This window comes from Podarcis gaigeae (assembly GCF_964106915.1).
Source record: "Podarcis gaigeae genome assembly, chromosome: 2".
In the NCBI taxonomy this organism is placed as follows: domain Eukaryota; kingdom Metazoa; phylum Chordata; class Lepidosauria; order Squamata; family Lacertidae; genus Podarcis; species Podarcis gaigeae.
In genome coordinates, this window is record NC_139679.1 from 58,504,539 (window position 1) to 58,516,238 (window position 11,700).

Sequence of the window (11,700 nt, forward strand, 5' to 3'; positions counted from 1 at the left end):
TCAGAGACTTCCATATGCCTTTGGAGCATATTATGTGTTTCAGTGTGTGAGGAAAGATATCTAAGAAAAATGAGGAACTAGAAAGTTTATGAGCCTCTTATGGGCTGCTTCACACACATACCCATTAATCCAGGCACAGGCAAACTTGGCCTTCCAGATGTTTTGGGACTACAACTCCCATCATCCCTGACCACTGGTCCTGTTAGCTAAGGATGATGGGAGTTGTAGTCCCAAAACATCTGGAGGGCCGAGTTTGCCTATGCCTGCATTAGTCACTTGATGGCCACCGTATTATCAAGTGCAGGTCTGAAAGTGTGAATGAATGAGAACCAACAATGGTGAAATGCTTGCAGAAGTTCTGCAAGGCAGAACTTGCATAGTACCCCGAATCACCTGAGCCTTATTGTTTTCCAATGGAGCCAATTCACATGTTTAGCTGGAACTCATTAAGCATTAACCAATCAAATAATGAGATTTCAAGTGATATACATCTATGTATGAGCTAATCCTCTGAGGCCTCTTGCTGAAGATGGGACCACTCCTTTCTCACTCAGTTATGTGAGTGGCTCAGATATTTCAACAACAGTCTTTCAAAGGTAATTCTAATAGAAAATCAAACCACATACATTTTCAATGTGTTTACTCAGCAGCATACAGAGGGAACATAAAGATTTCTTTAAAAATCAGCTCATTGCCATTTTCCTCACAGTTTGCCTTGCTTGTTTTCCTATAAGCCTCCAATCCCGGTGCAATTGATAACAGCTGAATTACTGCTTGTAACTGAGTGCATGGTAATGCATGTCTATAGAATCCGACTGCCAAGGCTAGGGGATCAGGCTTCTCAATTGTACAGGGAGCTTAGCATGCAGAGAGCAGGCTCCCTTCTTCAAGAGCTTATGCCCAACATGGCGACTGTGACACCACAAAGAGACTGACAAATTGTGGCTGGGAAGGGGGCTGGATGCTGTTCTTGCCTGAAGATGGCTAAAGTTACAGCAAAATTCCACCTGGCACAAAATTTGAGGTGGCTCCAAAGGGTTCTGCTTGAGCCAAACCTCCAAGGAATTTCAAGGGAAGTTTAAAGTATTTTGGGGAAAAAAATAGAGTGGAATTTCTCTGGGGGCTGCCATACATCCTTTTCTGCATTTGTCTTACCTGTACTGTGTAGGGTACACTTTTTGCATTCAGGCAAATGCATTGAGACAGTCATACTGAAGCACTTCAACCCTGTGCAGGTCATATAGAACCTTGTGCAGGTTACCATATTTATTTTAATTTATTTTAGGTATTTATATGCCACCCTATAACAATCAAGTCCTCAGGGAGGCTTGTGACCAGGATAACAGCTTTTGATAACCAAAAATTGAAGACAAACAAAATCCAGGTTTACCATGCAGATAAATATAAAGTGGTACCTCAGGTTACAGACGCTTCAGGTTACAGACACTTCAGGTTACAGACTCTGCTAACCCAGAAATAGTACCTCAGGTTAAGAACTTTGCTTCAGGATGAGAACAGAAATTGCACAGCAGCAGCAGGAGTCCCCATTAGCTAAAGTGGTGCTTCAGGTTAAGAACAGTTTCAAGTTAAGAACGGACCTCCAGAACAAATTAAGTTCTTAACCAGAGGTACCACTGTATTGCAAAATGTTCAATGACACCCAGGTATGTCCAATAACAGAGGATTATAGAGACATTGCACAATGTAGTTTTGCCTCTCATGTAGAGATGAATTCATTTTTATTGATTTCCACTGATGCCTATTTTGTGTCTGCTTCCTACACTCCTTTTGTATTTGTCCACATCGCAGAGGTAGAACATGTGTTTTCCACACTGAAGGACTCAGGTTCAATTCCATCCCTCTTCACCTAAAAGGATCTCTGGCAGGACCAAAAAAAGACTTCCACCTGTGGCCTTGGAAAGTTGCTTTCCAAAAGAGAGCATTTGAGGTGACCCAAAAGCTTTGTCTCTGTTTTGGTTTGTAATGGATACCTGGTGAAAATACTGTCAGGAGCTGACATGTAACCTGCAAAGTTACATTATTCCATGGGTCCATTTTGCCTTGCATTATGCTCCTGCTTAAGCAGTGTGAATCTTGTGATAATATACCTTAGTCATGAGGCCAGATACCACTGGACTTAGTTGTATCTGGGTGGACTCAGGGGTTTCCTATTGTTATTCTGCTCTTGTTTTAAAATCAGCAAGGAAGTTCTTTTCTAGCTTCCTGGTGTATGTGCCTTCAATGTCTCCCATGACAGCAAGGAAAGTATCTAAAATTCTGGAAGGATAATTTTGCTGCAGTTTTCAATTCGTATAGTTTGTTCAATTCTTCCTACCACCAACAACCATATATTACCAATGCAAGAATGTGCATTGATAAAACACTGCAAAAGAAAAAAGAACACCAATGAGATTGAGGTATAATTGTACTGACATTCTTTCTTTGCTGTGTATTACTGGTGTGAACACCCATTCTGTTAGTAAAACACAATTCAAAGAGAATCTTGATAGAACTGTACATGCAATCACATGACAACTGCTTTTTACAATGTTTTGTCAATGTGCATGTGGTATCAAGAATGTGGGGAGGGCAGAATGAATGCAAGGAATTAAAATTTGTTGCAAACCACAAATGCTCAAGGCTCCCTCTGTTCAAAAATTAGGAAAGAGAGAGTATGTGAAATGTAGAATTCCTTATGCATTTGTTCCACATTGAAATACCAGCTTCTGCTTACAAACTATAATCCTTAGACAAATTTATTGGGGGTAGGATTCAGAAACATTCTAAGCCCTGTATGAAGCTACTGATTTTACCTCAAGTGCAGCTGCACAAATTTTGAGGAATCTTTGTAAAGCTAACAGTATTTACATTTGGTACCAGTTGTAAAACCCCATGTTTTCTCAAGTTAAGTTATATACCACTGCAACATAGTTCTGAAATTGGTAGGTCTGAGTAGGGTAAAGATCAACTGGAAAAGGGATCTGGTAAACTTCTGTCCCACTGGAAATGTTCAGAGGAGTAAATTCTGCAATAGAAACTAGGTTGAAGCATCATGGAATCATAAAGCTGGATGGGACCAAATTGACAGCTAGCTGAAATGCCTGAAGATGCAAAATATCAGCTGCTACTGTATCCCTGATACATGGCCAACAATACTCCAGTTAAGAATTTCCAATGAAGGAGAGTCGGCCACCTTCTAAGGCAATCTGGTCTTCCCAATGTTTGGTCTAAATCCCTATTGTTGTAATTAATAACAATATAAATCTTTACAGTAGTACCTCGGGTTACATACGCTTCAGGTTACATACGCTTCAGGTTACAGACTCCGCTAGCCCAGAAATAGTGCTTCAGGTTAAGAACTTTGCTTCAGGATGAGAACAGAAATCGTGCTGCAGCAGTGCGGCGGCAGCAGAAAGCCCCATTAGCTAAAGTGGTGCTTCAGGTTAAGAGCAGTTTCAGGTTAAGTACAGACTTCCAGAATGAATTAAGTACTTAACCCGAGGTACCACTGTATTTTGGTCCAAGGACCCATAGAACAATTTCAGAATTTGTAATTTGAATCTATTAGTTCAGGTCTTACCCTCTGGAGGAACTGAAAACATTTCCCCTGATCATCTATGCCAGTAGCAGAGAATGAGCTGCCCTTCAAATGTTGCTGGACTACAGTTCCCATCCCTGACTATTACCCATGCTGGCTGCAGCTGATGAGTTTAGTTCTCCATTCCAGAGATATGTGGCAGCCCTTCAAAAAATTGAAGATGGCTATCATGTTGCCTCTTAACCATCTTTTTCAGGCTAAACGTATCCTATTTCTAGTACTTCATAAGACATGGTCTCTAGAGCCCTCATCTTCTCTATCTCCTTCCTCTGGGCACATTCTGGAGCTTGTGTAATCTCTATAAGGGATATCTGGGGTATTTATTTTCATGCACACACAACCTACTTGCATCAAAGAAGTTCAGAGCCTCCTCCTCCTCAAGTTTCAACACTAACACCCACCCCCTGCAATTATCACATCTCACATACCTTCCAGCTCTTTGACATTAACACAGGAACCAAAGATGGTTGTTAAGTAAAGTTTAACAGGGGGAAAGGTTCAAAATTATAATTTAAAATGTGTGCAACTGGCATTTTGAAAACAGAAGGTTCCCTACTATAGCCTGGTAATACTGAGTCTGTGTTCTTTGAAATATGACAATTAATGGGACTACATTCACAAATGCCTCTACCCCTCCCCATAAGAGTCCCCAGAATTGTCATGAAAATGAACCAATTTTGAGCTATTTTCTGCTCACATTTGAAACCTTCAGCATAAAAATCAGACACTGACCTGGCACTCTGTTCACAGTCATGTGAATTATACTACCCTTCCATCCTACACTGACCTTTTCCCAGCTGTATAATTTGATGGGGGGGTGGCTACTCCTCCTGCCTCTTTTATAGCTTCTTCATACCAAGGGTATAGAGTGGGCAAAGGAGGGGTCAGCCGGTTGCAACAGAGAACACAGGAATAAAGCTTTCAGTCTCCCACATTTCAAAGCCAGCTCTGCATTAGATGAGGAACAATCCTTTTTTCTCAAAAATATAAGGGTCTGTTCCTTCGTTTCTCTGGTTGCATTACTAATTTGTAGCAAATCAGGGGCCCAATAGGTAGGCTGCATTGGGCATGCAGATTTTGTGCTGAATACAAGGGAGACACACTACCCTGCCACTACGGTTCTTTGGTGTGCTGGTCCCGGGGGGCTAACCGAGAGGCAAGGTCTGAGTCCAGTCCAAGGTCAATGGTGCGGTATGGAGGCTGTCCATTAAAGCTCTAGCTGGGTCCAAGGCGGGGGGTCAGGAACTCTGGCAGACGTGCAGGCAGGAACAGGCTAGCAACAACGCTGCTCCCACAACCTGGGACTGGGGCTGACTGGCTTTTATCTGCCCCGAGGCATAGGGCGGCCCCCGGTCCACAGGTGACTCGCCTCTCCTGGCCTGGAGGCGAGCGCTCCTCCTGCGGGAACTTAGTTCCCTCCGCTTCTCTGCCCTGAGCCTCTGCTGCTCAGGAGAGGATGAGAGGATGAGAGGGTTACCAGACCCAGAGGCAACCTCCTCTTCCCCTGACGGGGCTGAGAGTGGAGCACCTGCAGGCAATGGGTCCTCCATAATCTCAGGGGCCAGAGCAGACTCAGCTGGTGCCTGCACCTGAGGATCCAGCACAGGTGAGGACCCTTCAGGCTCAAGCCCCAGCCCCGGCTCAGCTGGTTCTGGAGGCGGGGACTCCAGTGCAGGCTGGGATTCCTCAGGTTCAGCCTCTGAGTCCAAATCCCAGGCCATCACATTTGGCAGCCATGAGGGAGAGAAGCCGCTGCTCTGGTTGGTGGAGATATTTTTTCATTTGACTGGCTTTTGTTTCATAAGCTCAGTGGCGTAGGAAGGGGTGGTGGTGGGTGTGGGTCGCTCCAGGCGTCATCACTGAGGGGGGTGAGAAAATGGCAAAGATATGTGTTTTTAAAATAAAATAAAATTGGGCTTACAACACTTTTTTTGAAAAAATAATATTATTGAAAACAAGTTTAATAACTTTGTCTGACAATTAATTAACCTCAGCAAGTCAACATAATACGTATTGGAACTTTTTAGTTCAGTCAACAAACGCAACAAAACACGGCTGAACTTGGCGCTGTGTAGTGGAGAACGTATGGATAAGGAAGGAAAAGGGGTGTTTCTTTCCGCTGATTCACCGAAGTCTGTCTGCAGTTTGTACTCGAGCAAAACGTAAGCAACCAGTGACTCATCATCACTCATCCCACAACCAATCCTATCTGCTGCCGGGCCGGTTAGTCACCCCACATCATTCTGTTGATTTAGTTGTGCTGAATTTATTTTTGTTACATTTTTTATTTCATTGATTCATTGTGATCATCCTCTTCTCTATAATATTGAGTTTGGTAGGTAACATAAACATTATGTGCATGCTATTTGTTTGTATTTGTACATTAAGCCAAAGCTGCAAAATTCAGTAAATAAAAAAAAATCATTCATAAGACATTCACATCGCGAAAAAAGGTTTTAAGTGCTTATGCTCACAGTATTAAGTAAATAAACCAGAAAATAACACTTGCAACTGTATCTTATTTTTCCTTCTTTAAATAATTTCAATGGGGTGGGGGGGTTGACAAGAAATTTTTCGCACCGGGTACCACCTGACCTTGCTACGCCACTGCATAAGCTCACTTGTAAATATACTGCCATTTGTGTTAGCTGGTTGTTTTTATCCAGTTTATTGGCACCTTACCCATCTGTGTTTATGTTTGTTTCTTTTTTTTTACTCCATATTGTATTACATAATTGCTGTTAACTGCCATGAGAATCATTTGAAAGGTACGTAGTAGAGCTGTGCACAGTCCCCTCAAATTGCCATGTGGCTCCAATTGTGGGGGTAGAGTGGGTTCAGGTTAACATTGGAACTACCACCCCACCTCACACCAGATCAGCTGCTTGATAGGTCCAATGCCCTCAGAAGTGTTCCAGAGAGGAGATATTCTGTGGCAGCCCTTAAGTTGTGGAATTTATTTCCCACAGATAGGTGCCTAACACTTTCATTATGTAATTTTCATCATACAGTGGTGCCCCGCAAGACGAATGCCTCGCAAGACGGAAAACTCGCTAGACGAAAGAGTTTTCTGTTTTGGAGGCGCTTCACAAAACGAATTTCCTATGGGCTTGCTTCGCAAGACGAAAATGTCTTGCGAGTTCCTGCGGTTTTTCCCCCTTTCCCCCCTTTTTCTAAGCCGCTAAGCCGCTTATCCGCTAAGCCGATAAGCCGCTTAAAGCCGCTAAAAGCCGCTAATCCGTCAATGGGCTTGCTTCGCAAGACGAAAAAACCACTAGACGAAGAGACTCACAGAATGGATTCTTTTCGTCTTGCGAGGCACCACTGTATGCCGAAAACAACCCCTAGCCTTTGACACCTGAGATATATATTTCAGGACCTATCCTATTACCTTGACTGAATCTTTTAAAACTGCTTTTAATATTTAAATTGTTGCAACCTACCCTGAGATCTCATGGTGAAAGGGAGGGCAGAAATGAACTAAATAGTAAGTGGCAGTGACAGAATCCATGCAGCCAGTAGTGAGTGGAATGGGATCCACCTGATCCTGAGCTGGTTCCACTGTATTAGGCCTCATCTAGGCCTGATTATTACACTAGCTCCATACTGGCGCAGAGAACATCCTGCTCATCCAACTTGCACCCTGGCCAGCAAAGTCTGCATTTATCTCATTCAGAAGACTTACCTATGATTGAGTAACAATTGGTTACTATGGAAACACATCACCTGAATATCCCAGGCTATTAACACTCCTTTATCAAGTCCAAAATTTCTACCTAGGCTTTGCCTTAAGCCAGGCATAGGCAACCTTTGGCCCTCCAGATGTTTTGGCCTACAGCTCCCATGATCCCTAGCTACCAGTACCAGTGGTCAGGGATGTTGGGAATTGTAGTCCAAAACAGCTGGAGGGCCAAAGGTTGCCTATGCTTGCCTTAAGCTTTCCCTCAGTCATAGTCCTATTCAGAGAACATTATAAAATGGATTAATTATTCTACTCCCCTCCACACCCAAGAAACAATCATTTAGTCTTCACTGAGGTACAAGAGAGGCTATCCTAACCTTGGGATCTTTATATGCCATCAAGTCCTTCATTTAAGGCTTTGAGCACTCCTCTGATCCAAAGCATAAGAAAAATGAATAAATGCATTATTTAGTTGTCATTTGTTTCTGTGTTCTAGTGCTTAGTGTTGACATTTACCTTTGTGTTTTCCTTCCCCACCCCCATTTTCAGCCTGGCATAATATCCTGGGGAAATTGCACACTTGTCAGATCACCTGATTAAGAGCTCCGTTTTCATTACTATAAAAACCAACATGCTTGCCGAATCATTAAGGAGCAGATTGGTCAGTAATAATAATCAGTATCCTGCTATAAATACAGCTCAGTATGTTTAATGAGGTAGCCTACTCAAATACTAAAGATTTTAATACAGGCATTACTGGAGCTGTATTAGCTTGAGCAAGTAATGCCATTATGCCCCTTTAAAGGGTTTAATTTCAACTGTTAACTCATTGTCAGAAAACCTGAGTTAAAACCTCACAGAATCCCTGGATTATCAAAAGGATTTCTCTGGTGTGTCCATCTTGTGACATACCAAGGCAAATATATTGAGTTCCCTCAATATGTGTTGTGGTTTCTCAGGTGCTTGATAGTCCCATAGATTTCCTTTTGTGTTAGCAATCCCAGGCAGACAGTAGTAATAACGATGCTGATGATAACCCACAATGTTTATCAAGTCCTGGATAGATTGCCAGTTTAGGTCCATTTTAGCAGGTCTCAAGTCTTTTAGGCCTGTTTCCTTCCCACCCACCCCCCAAATCAACTAATGTATGTTGATAGCTTAATCTAAAATGAAGGCAGGCTGCTTAGTTATTGAATAAGGTTTGCATTTAGGAATTATTCTAACTGGATTTTCTGTTTGTATTTGGCCATTTTGATAACAAAAACAACAGTCACGGGCCAATTATTCTATGATGGGATGGGAAGTTGTAACAGTGTTGGCAACAGAGAATATGTCTTTTGTGCAATTCAGGTATTTTTGGGCTCTGTAGTGCCACTTGGCACCCATGGATGTCCCTGCTGTTTCTGGATATTTTTTAAAAAAGTTTTCTTCAGTACCCCTCTTTCTCTTTAACTCTACCTCAAATGGCGTTGGGCTACCTGGAAAATGAAATGCAGACTTCTAGCTGTGCCACTCTCTTCCTTTTCCAAGAATATCTCTGAGTCCCATAGACATTTCACTCAGGAAAGGAAAGGAGGAGGAGGCAGCTGGATGCTGCTGCTTGGTCTTCCAGGTGCCTGCTAAAGCTGACTCGACTGCTGTCTGGTAAGTGTGGAAGATGGAGGACTGGAGTAATATAGGTGGGGACGACTTTAGGTGGTATTTTACCTGATATTCTGGGGTCCTACTTTAAGTGTTTGTATGCTTCTGCATTGCCCATTTTTAAGAAGTGGTGTAGGTGGTTTTTGTCTTTGGGGTGATGTTTTGCATGTTTCTTGGAGTATATGCATTACTGGCTTTGGGGTGTGTGTGGATGGTTTTAATTTTTGTGACTTTTTGTGTTCCTCTGAGCATCTACAGTTTTCCTTCTGTGAAATGTGTTTTCCTGTTGTGTTTTGTGAGGGCAAATGTGTGACTTGGTACTCGGTGTTCAGTTCTGACTTTTGTACTCAGTTTCTTGGGAGGTTATTTGGCCTTGGTGCTGAGGAAGTTTCCCTAGGCAGCCATTTTGTGACCAGGAAGACTTTTCTATGGCAGCCAATGTGCAGTGATGCCACAAGTTTCTCAGATTTCCAGACCCAGAAACTTTGAGGGATGGGAGCTTTTCTGTTTAGTCAAATGTTAAGCCACCTAGTTAAAGAATCTTTTTTCTTTTTATAAAAGAGAATTGCTCTTATTCCAGATTACCTGTAGTTATAATAATTTATACTTCCTTTTCTTTCATAGGGTTTTCCTGTAGCACTCCAATTCCTTAAAGTGGTCTTGGTGAGCCTTTAAGAGCAATCCTGTGCATGGTTACTCCGAATTAAGTCCTGCTGACAGGAATTCAAAGTCAAGGCAAACAATTCACCTTACTTAATCCCTATGCTGACTTCCCAAATGACGCTTCCTTCTCAGAACCTGTTTGCTTCTTTCATATATTATGTTACAGCCAGTTGGGCAGGGTATAAATAGAACAACAACAATTACAAGTGATGTGCCACTATGTGTCCTCACCTTCATTTGAAAGATATGAAGTGCAACTACGCAACTCTTCACACAGAGATGTGGTGCTTGTTGCCTTCTAGATGTTGGATTTTGGATTGGATTTTGATCGCACAATGGTTACAGTGTGATGGAGAGCAGCACAAATGGACTCAGACATCCGGCTCATTAAAAAGGAAATTGGAATTGACAACTGTGATGGAGGACAACAGAAATGGCATCAGGTACAATCCCACCGGACAAATGAATTTTCAGTAGTAATCCATGGTTCTGAGTCATTTGAATAGACTACAGACCAAATTCCTCTCTAGGATTGCACATCTCCAATGAAAAACCCATAATAGAAAGTCCCTGAATAAAGAGCTGCAGCTTTGAAAAAAAGCAAATGCTGAAAGGCCCTGGAGTGCTGTTGGAAGACCCTATTATAGAGAAGGAAGTGCAAAGACTAATCATAACTCTTGTCACTTTCATAGGATTGGTCAAATATGATACAGAGGAGCTCAGCAAAGCAATTGAGAAGTGACTGTCCAAATGACACTATAAGAAGTGTTGGTTCAAATGACCTTGTCACTTTCTCTGAGCATCTTTTGCTCTTATTATATATTGCTGTGTAAGAGAGAGATAGCAATGAGCTCTCATCCTTATTTGAAGGGGTATAAAGTATTTTTGACTCTTAACACTTAAGTATATAGACCATAATAGGGATGGACAAGCCTGTCAATTCTGGTTGTCTTTGTTTCTCATGTTTCCAATCTTAAGTCAGCTCTCTACATTTTTGCAATGATGAAAATTCATCAACATTTTAGAGCATTTTTTTCCTAAATTCATTTCTGCAGGGCTTTTTTTCTGGTATAGCCATAAACATTTTGTGAATCTAAGTTTGGTCTCATTGAGGGGTAGTATTTCAATATTAATAGGAAAATGAGAGTACCCCTAAACATTTTTAGAAAAAAGTGCTGCATTTTTGTATGCAGTTTTGCCCTATATACAAATATTTGTAAGCATTTCCCCCTAATATAATGCATTTCCGTATGTTATTTTGCTGATATATGCATTCATATGGACACTTTGCACTACTAAATGCATTTTTGGTACACTTGTCTTGACTAAAGAACTGCATTGCAAAATTTGGAAGGTTTTGTAGTCCAAGGTTTATCTTGTGTCCACTTAGACCAGGACCATTAGTGTGGTGACACCTGCCCTTCGAAACAGACCCCGAAACAACATCAAGCAGGCATCTAGAATATTGACATTTAGGCAGCTGTTCACCCGGGTTTTCCCTAAGGAGTGATCCAACTATGCTTATGCATTAATTTGATCTACTGATTTGTGATGTATTTTCTATTGCTCACTATAATTTTACTGTTGATTTTATCTTGTTCACCACCATGTTGGCAGTGCGGGGGGGGGGGGGGTTTCCCACCCAAAATAAATATGCAGGGAAGGCTAAGCTTTCATCCAGTGACATGCAGTGAATTATTATTTTTTTTGTAGGGAAACAATTAGGACCACAGGTGCTAACTTGTGGTGGTGATTTTGTGTGTGGGGGGGGTGGCATCTTGATGTCCTGATGTTGTGTGTGAGAGTGTTGTGCCTTCCTTGCTAAGCTGTGCAGAAACTCACTGGGCTTTGGGAATGGGCTGCCAGGGCTCTGACAGGATGCTGGAGCCCTGCTGCCTCCTTTCCAAAGCCAGGCGGGTGGTGGGAGGGCTCTTGGACCCATTGGAGCATCCCACGTCTCCCTACTGACAGACTGCATACCACTGCTTTCAACATCCCTGGTCATTGCCATGTTGACTGGGGCTGTATCTAGGCAGTCACAGGTTAGATACCCCTGCCGCAGAATTGTCTGGCATAGGAAAATCAAAGGAAAATATAGAGAGCTCTATGTAGAATT

The 11,700-nt window shown here is 42.2% G+C and overlaps 1 long non-coding RNA gene across 1 annotated transcript; it reads right to left on the bottom strand.

Annotated features, from left to right (window-relative positions):
• Positions 1-1,705: 1,705 nt before the first annotated feature.
• Positions 1,706-7,238, bottom strand: LOC310839746. Its single transcript, XR_014561628.1, has 2 exons — positions 7,042-7,238; positions 1,706-2,383 (listed from the first exon to the last, which is right to left on the bottom strand). It is a non-coding gene; the product is annotated as an uncharacterized lncRNA (long non-coding RNA).
• Positions 7,239-11,700: the final 4,462 nt, after the last annotated feature.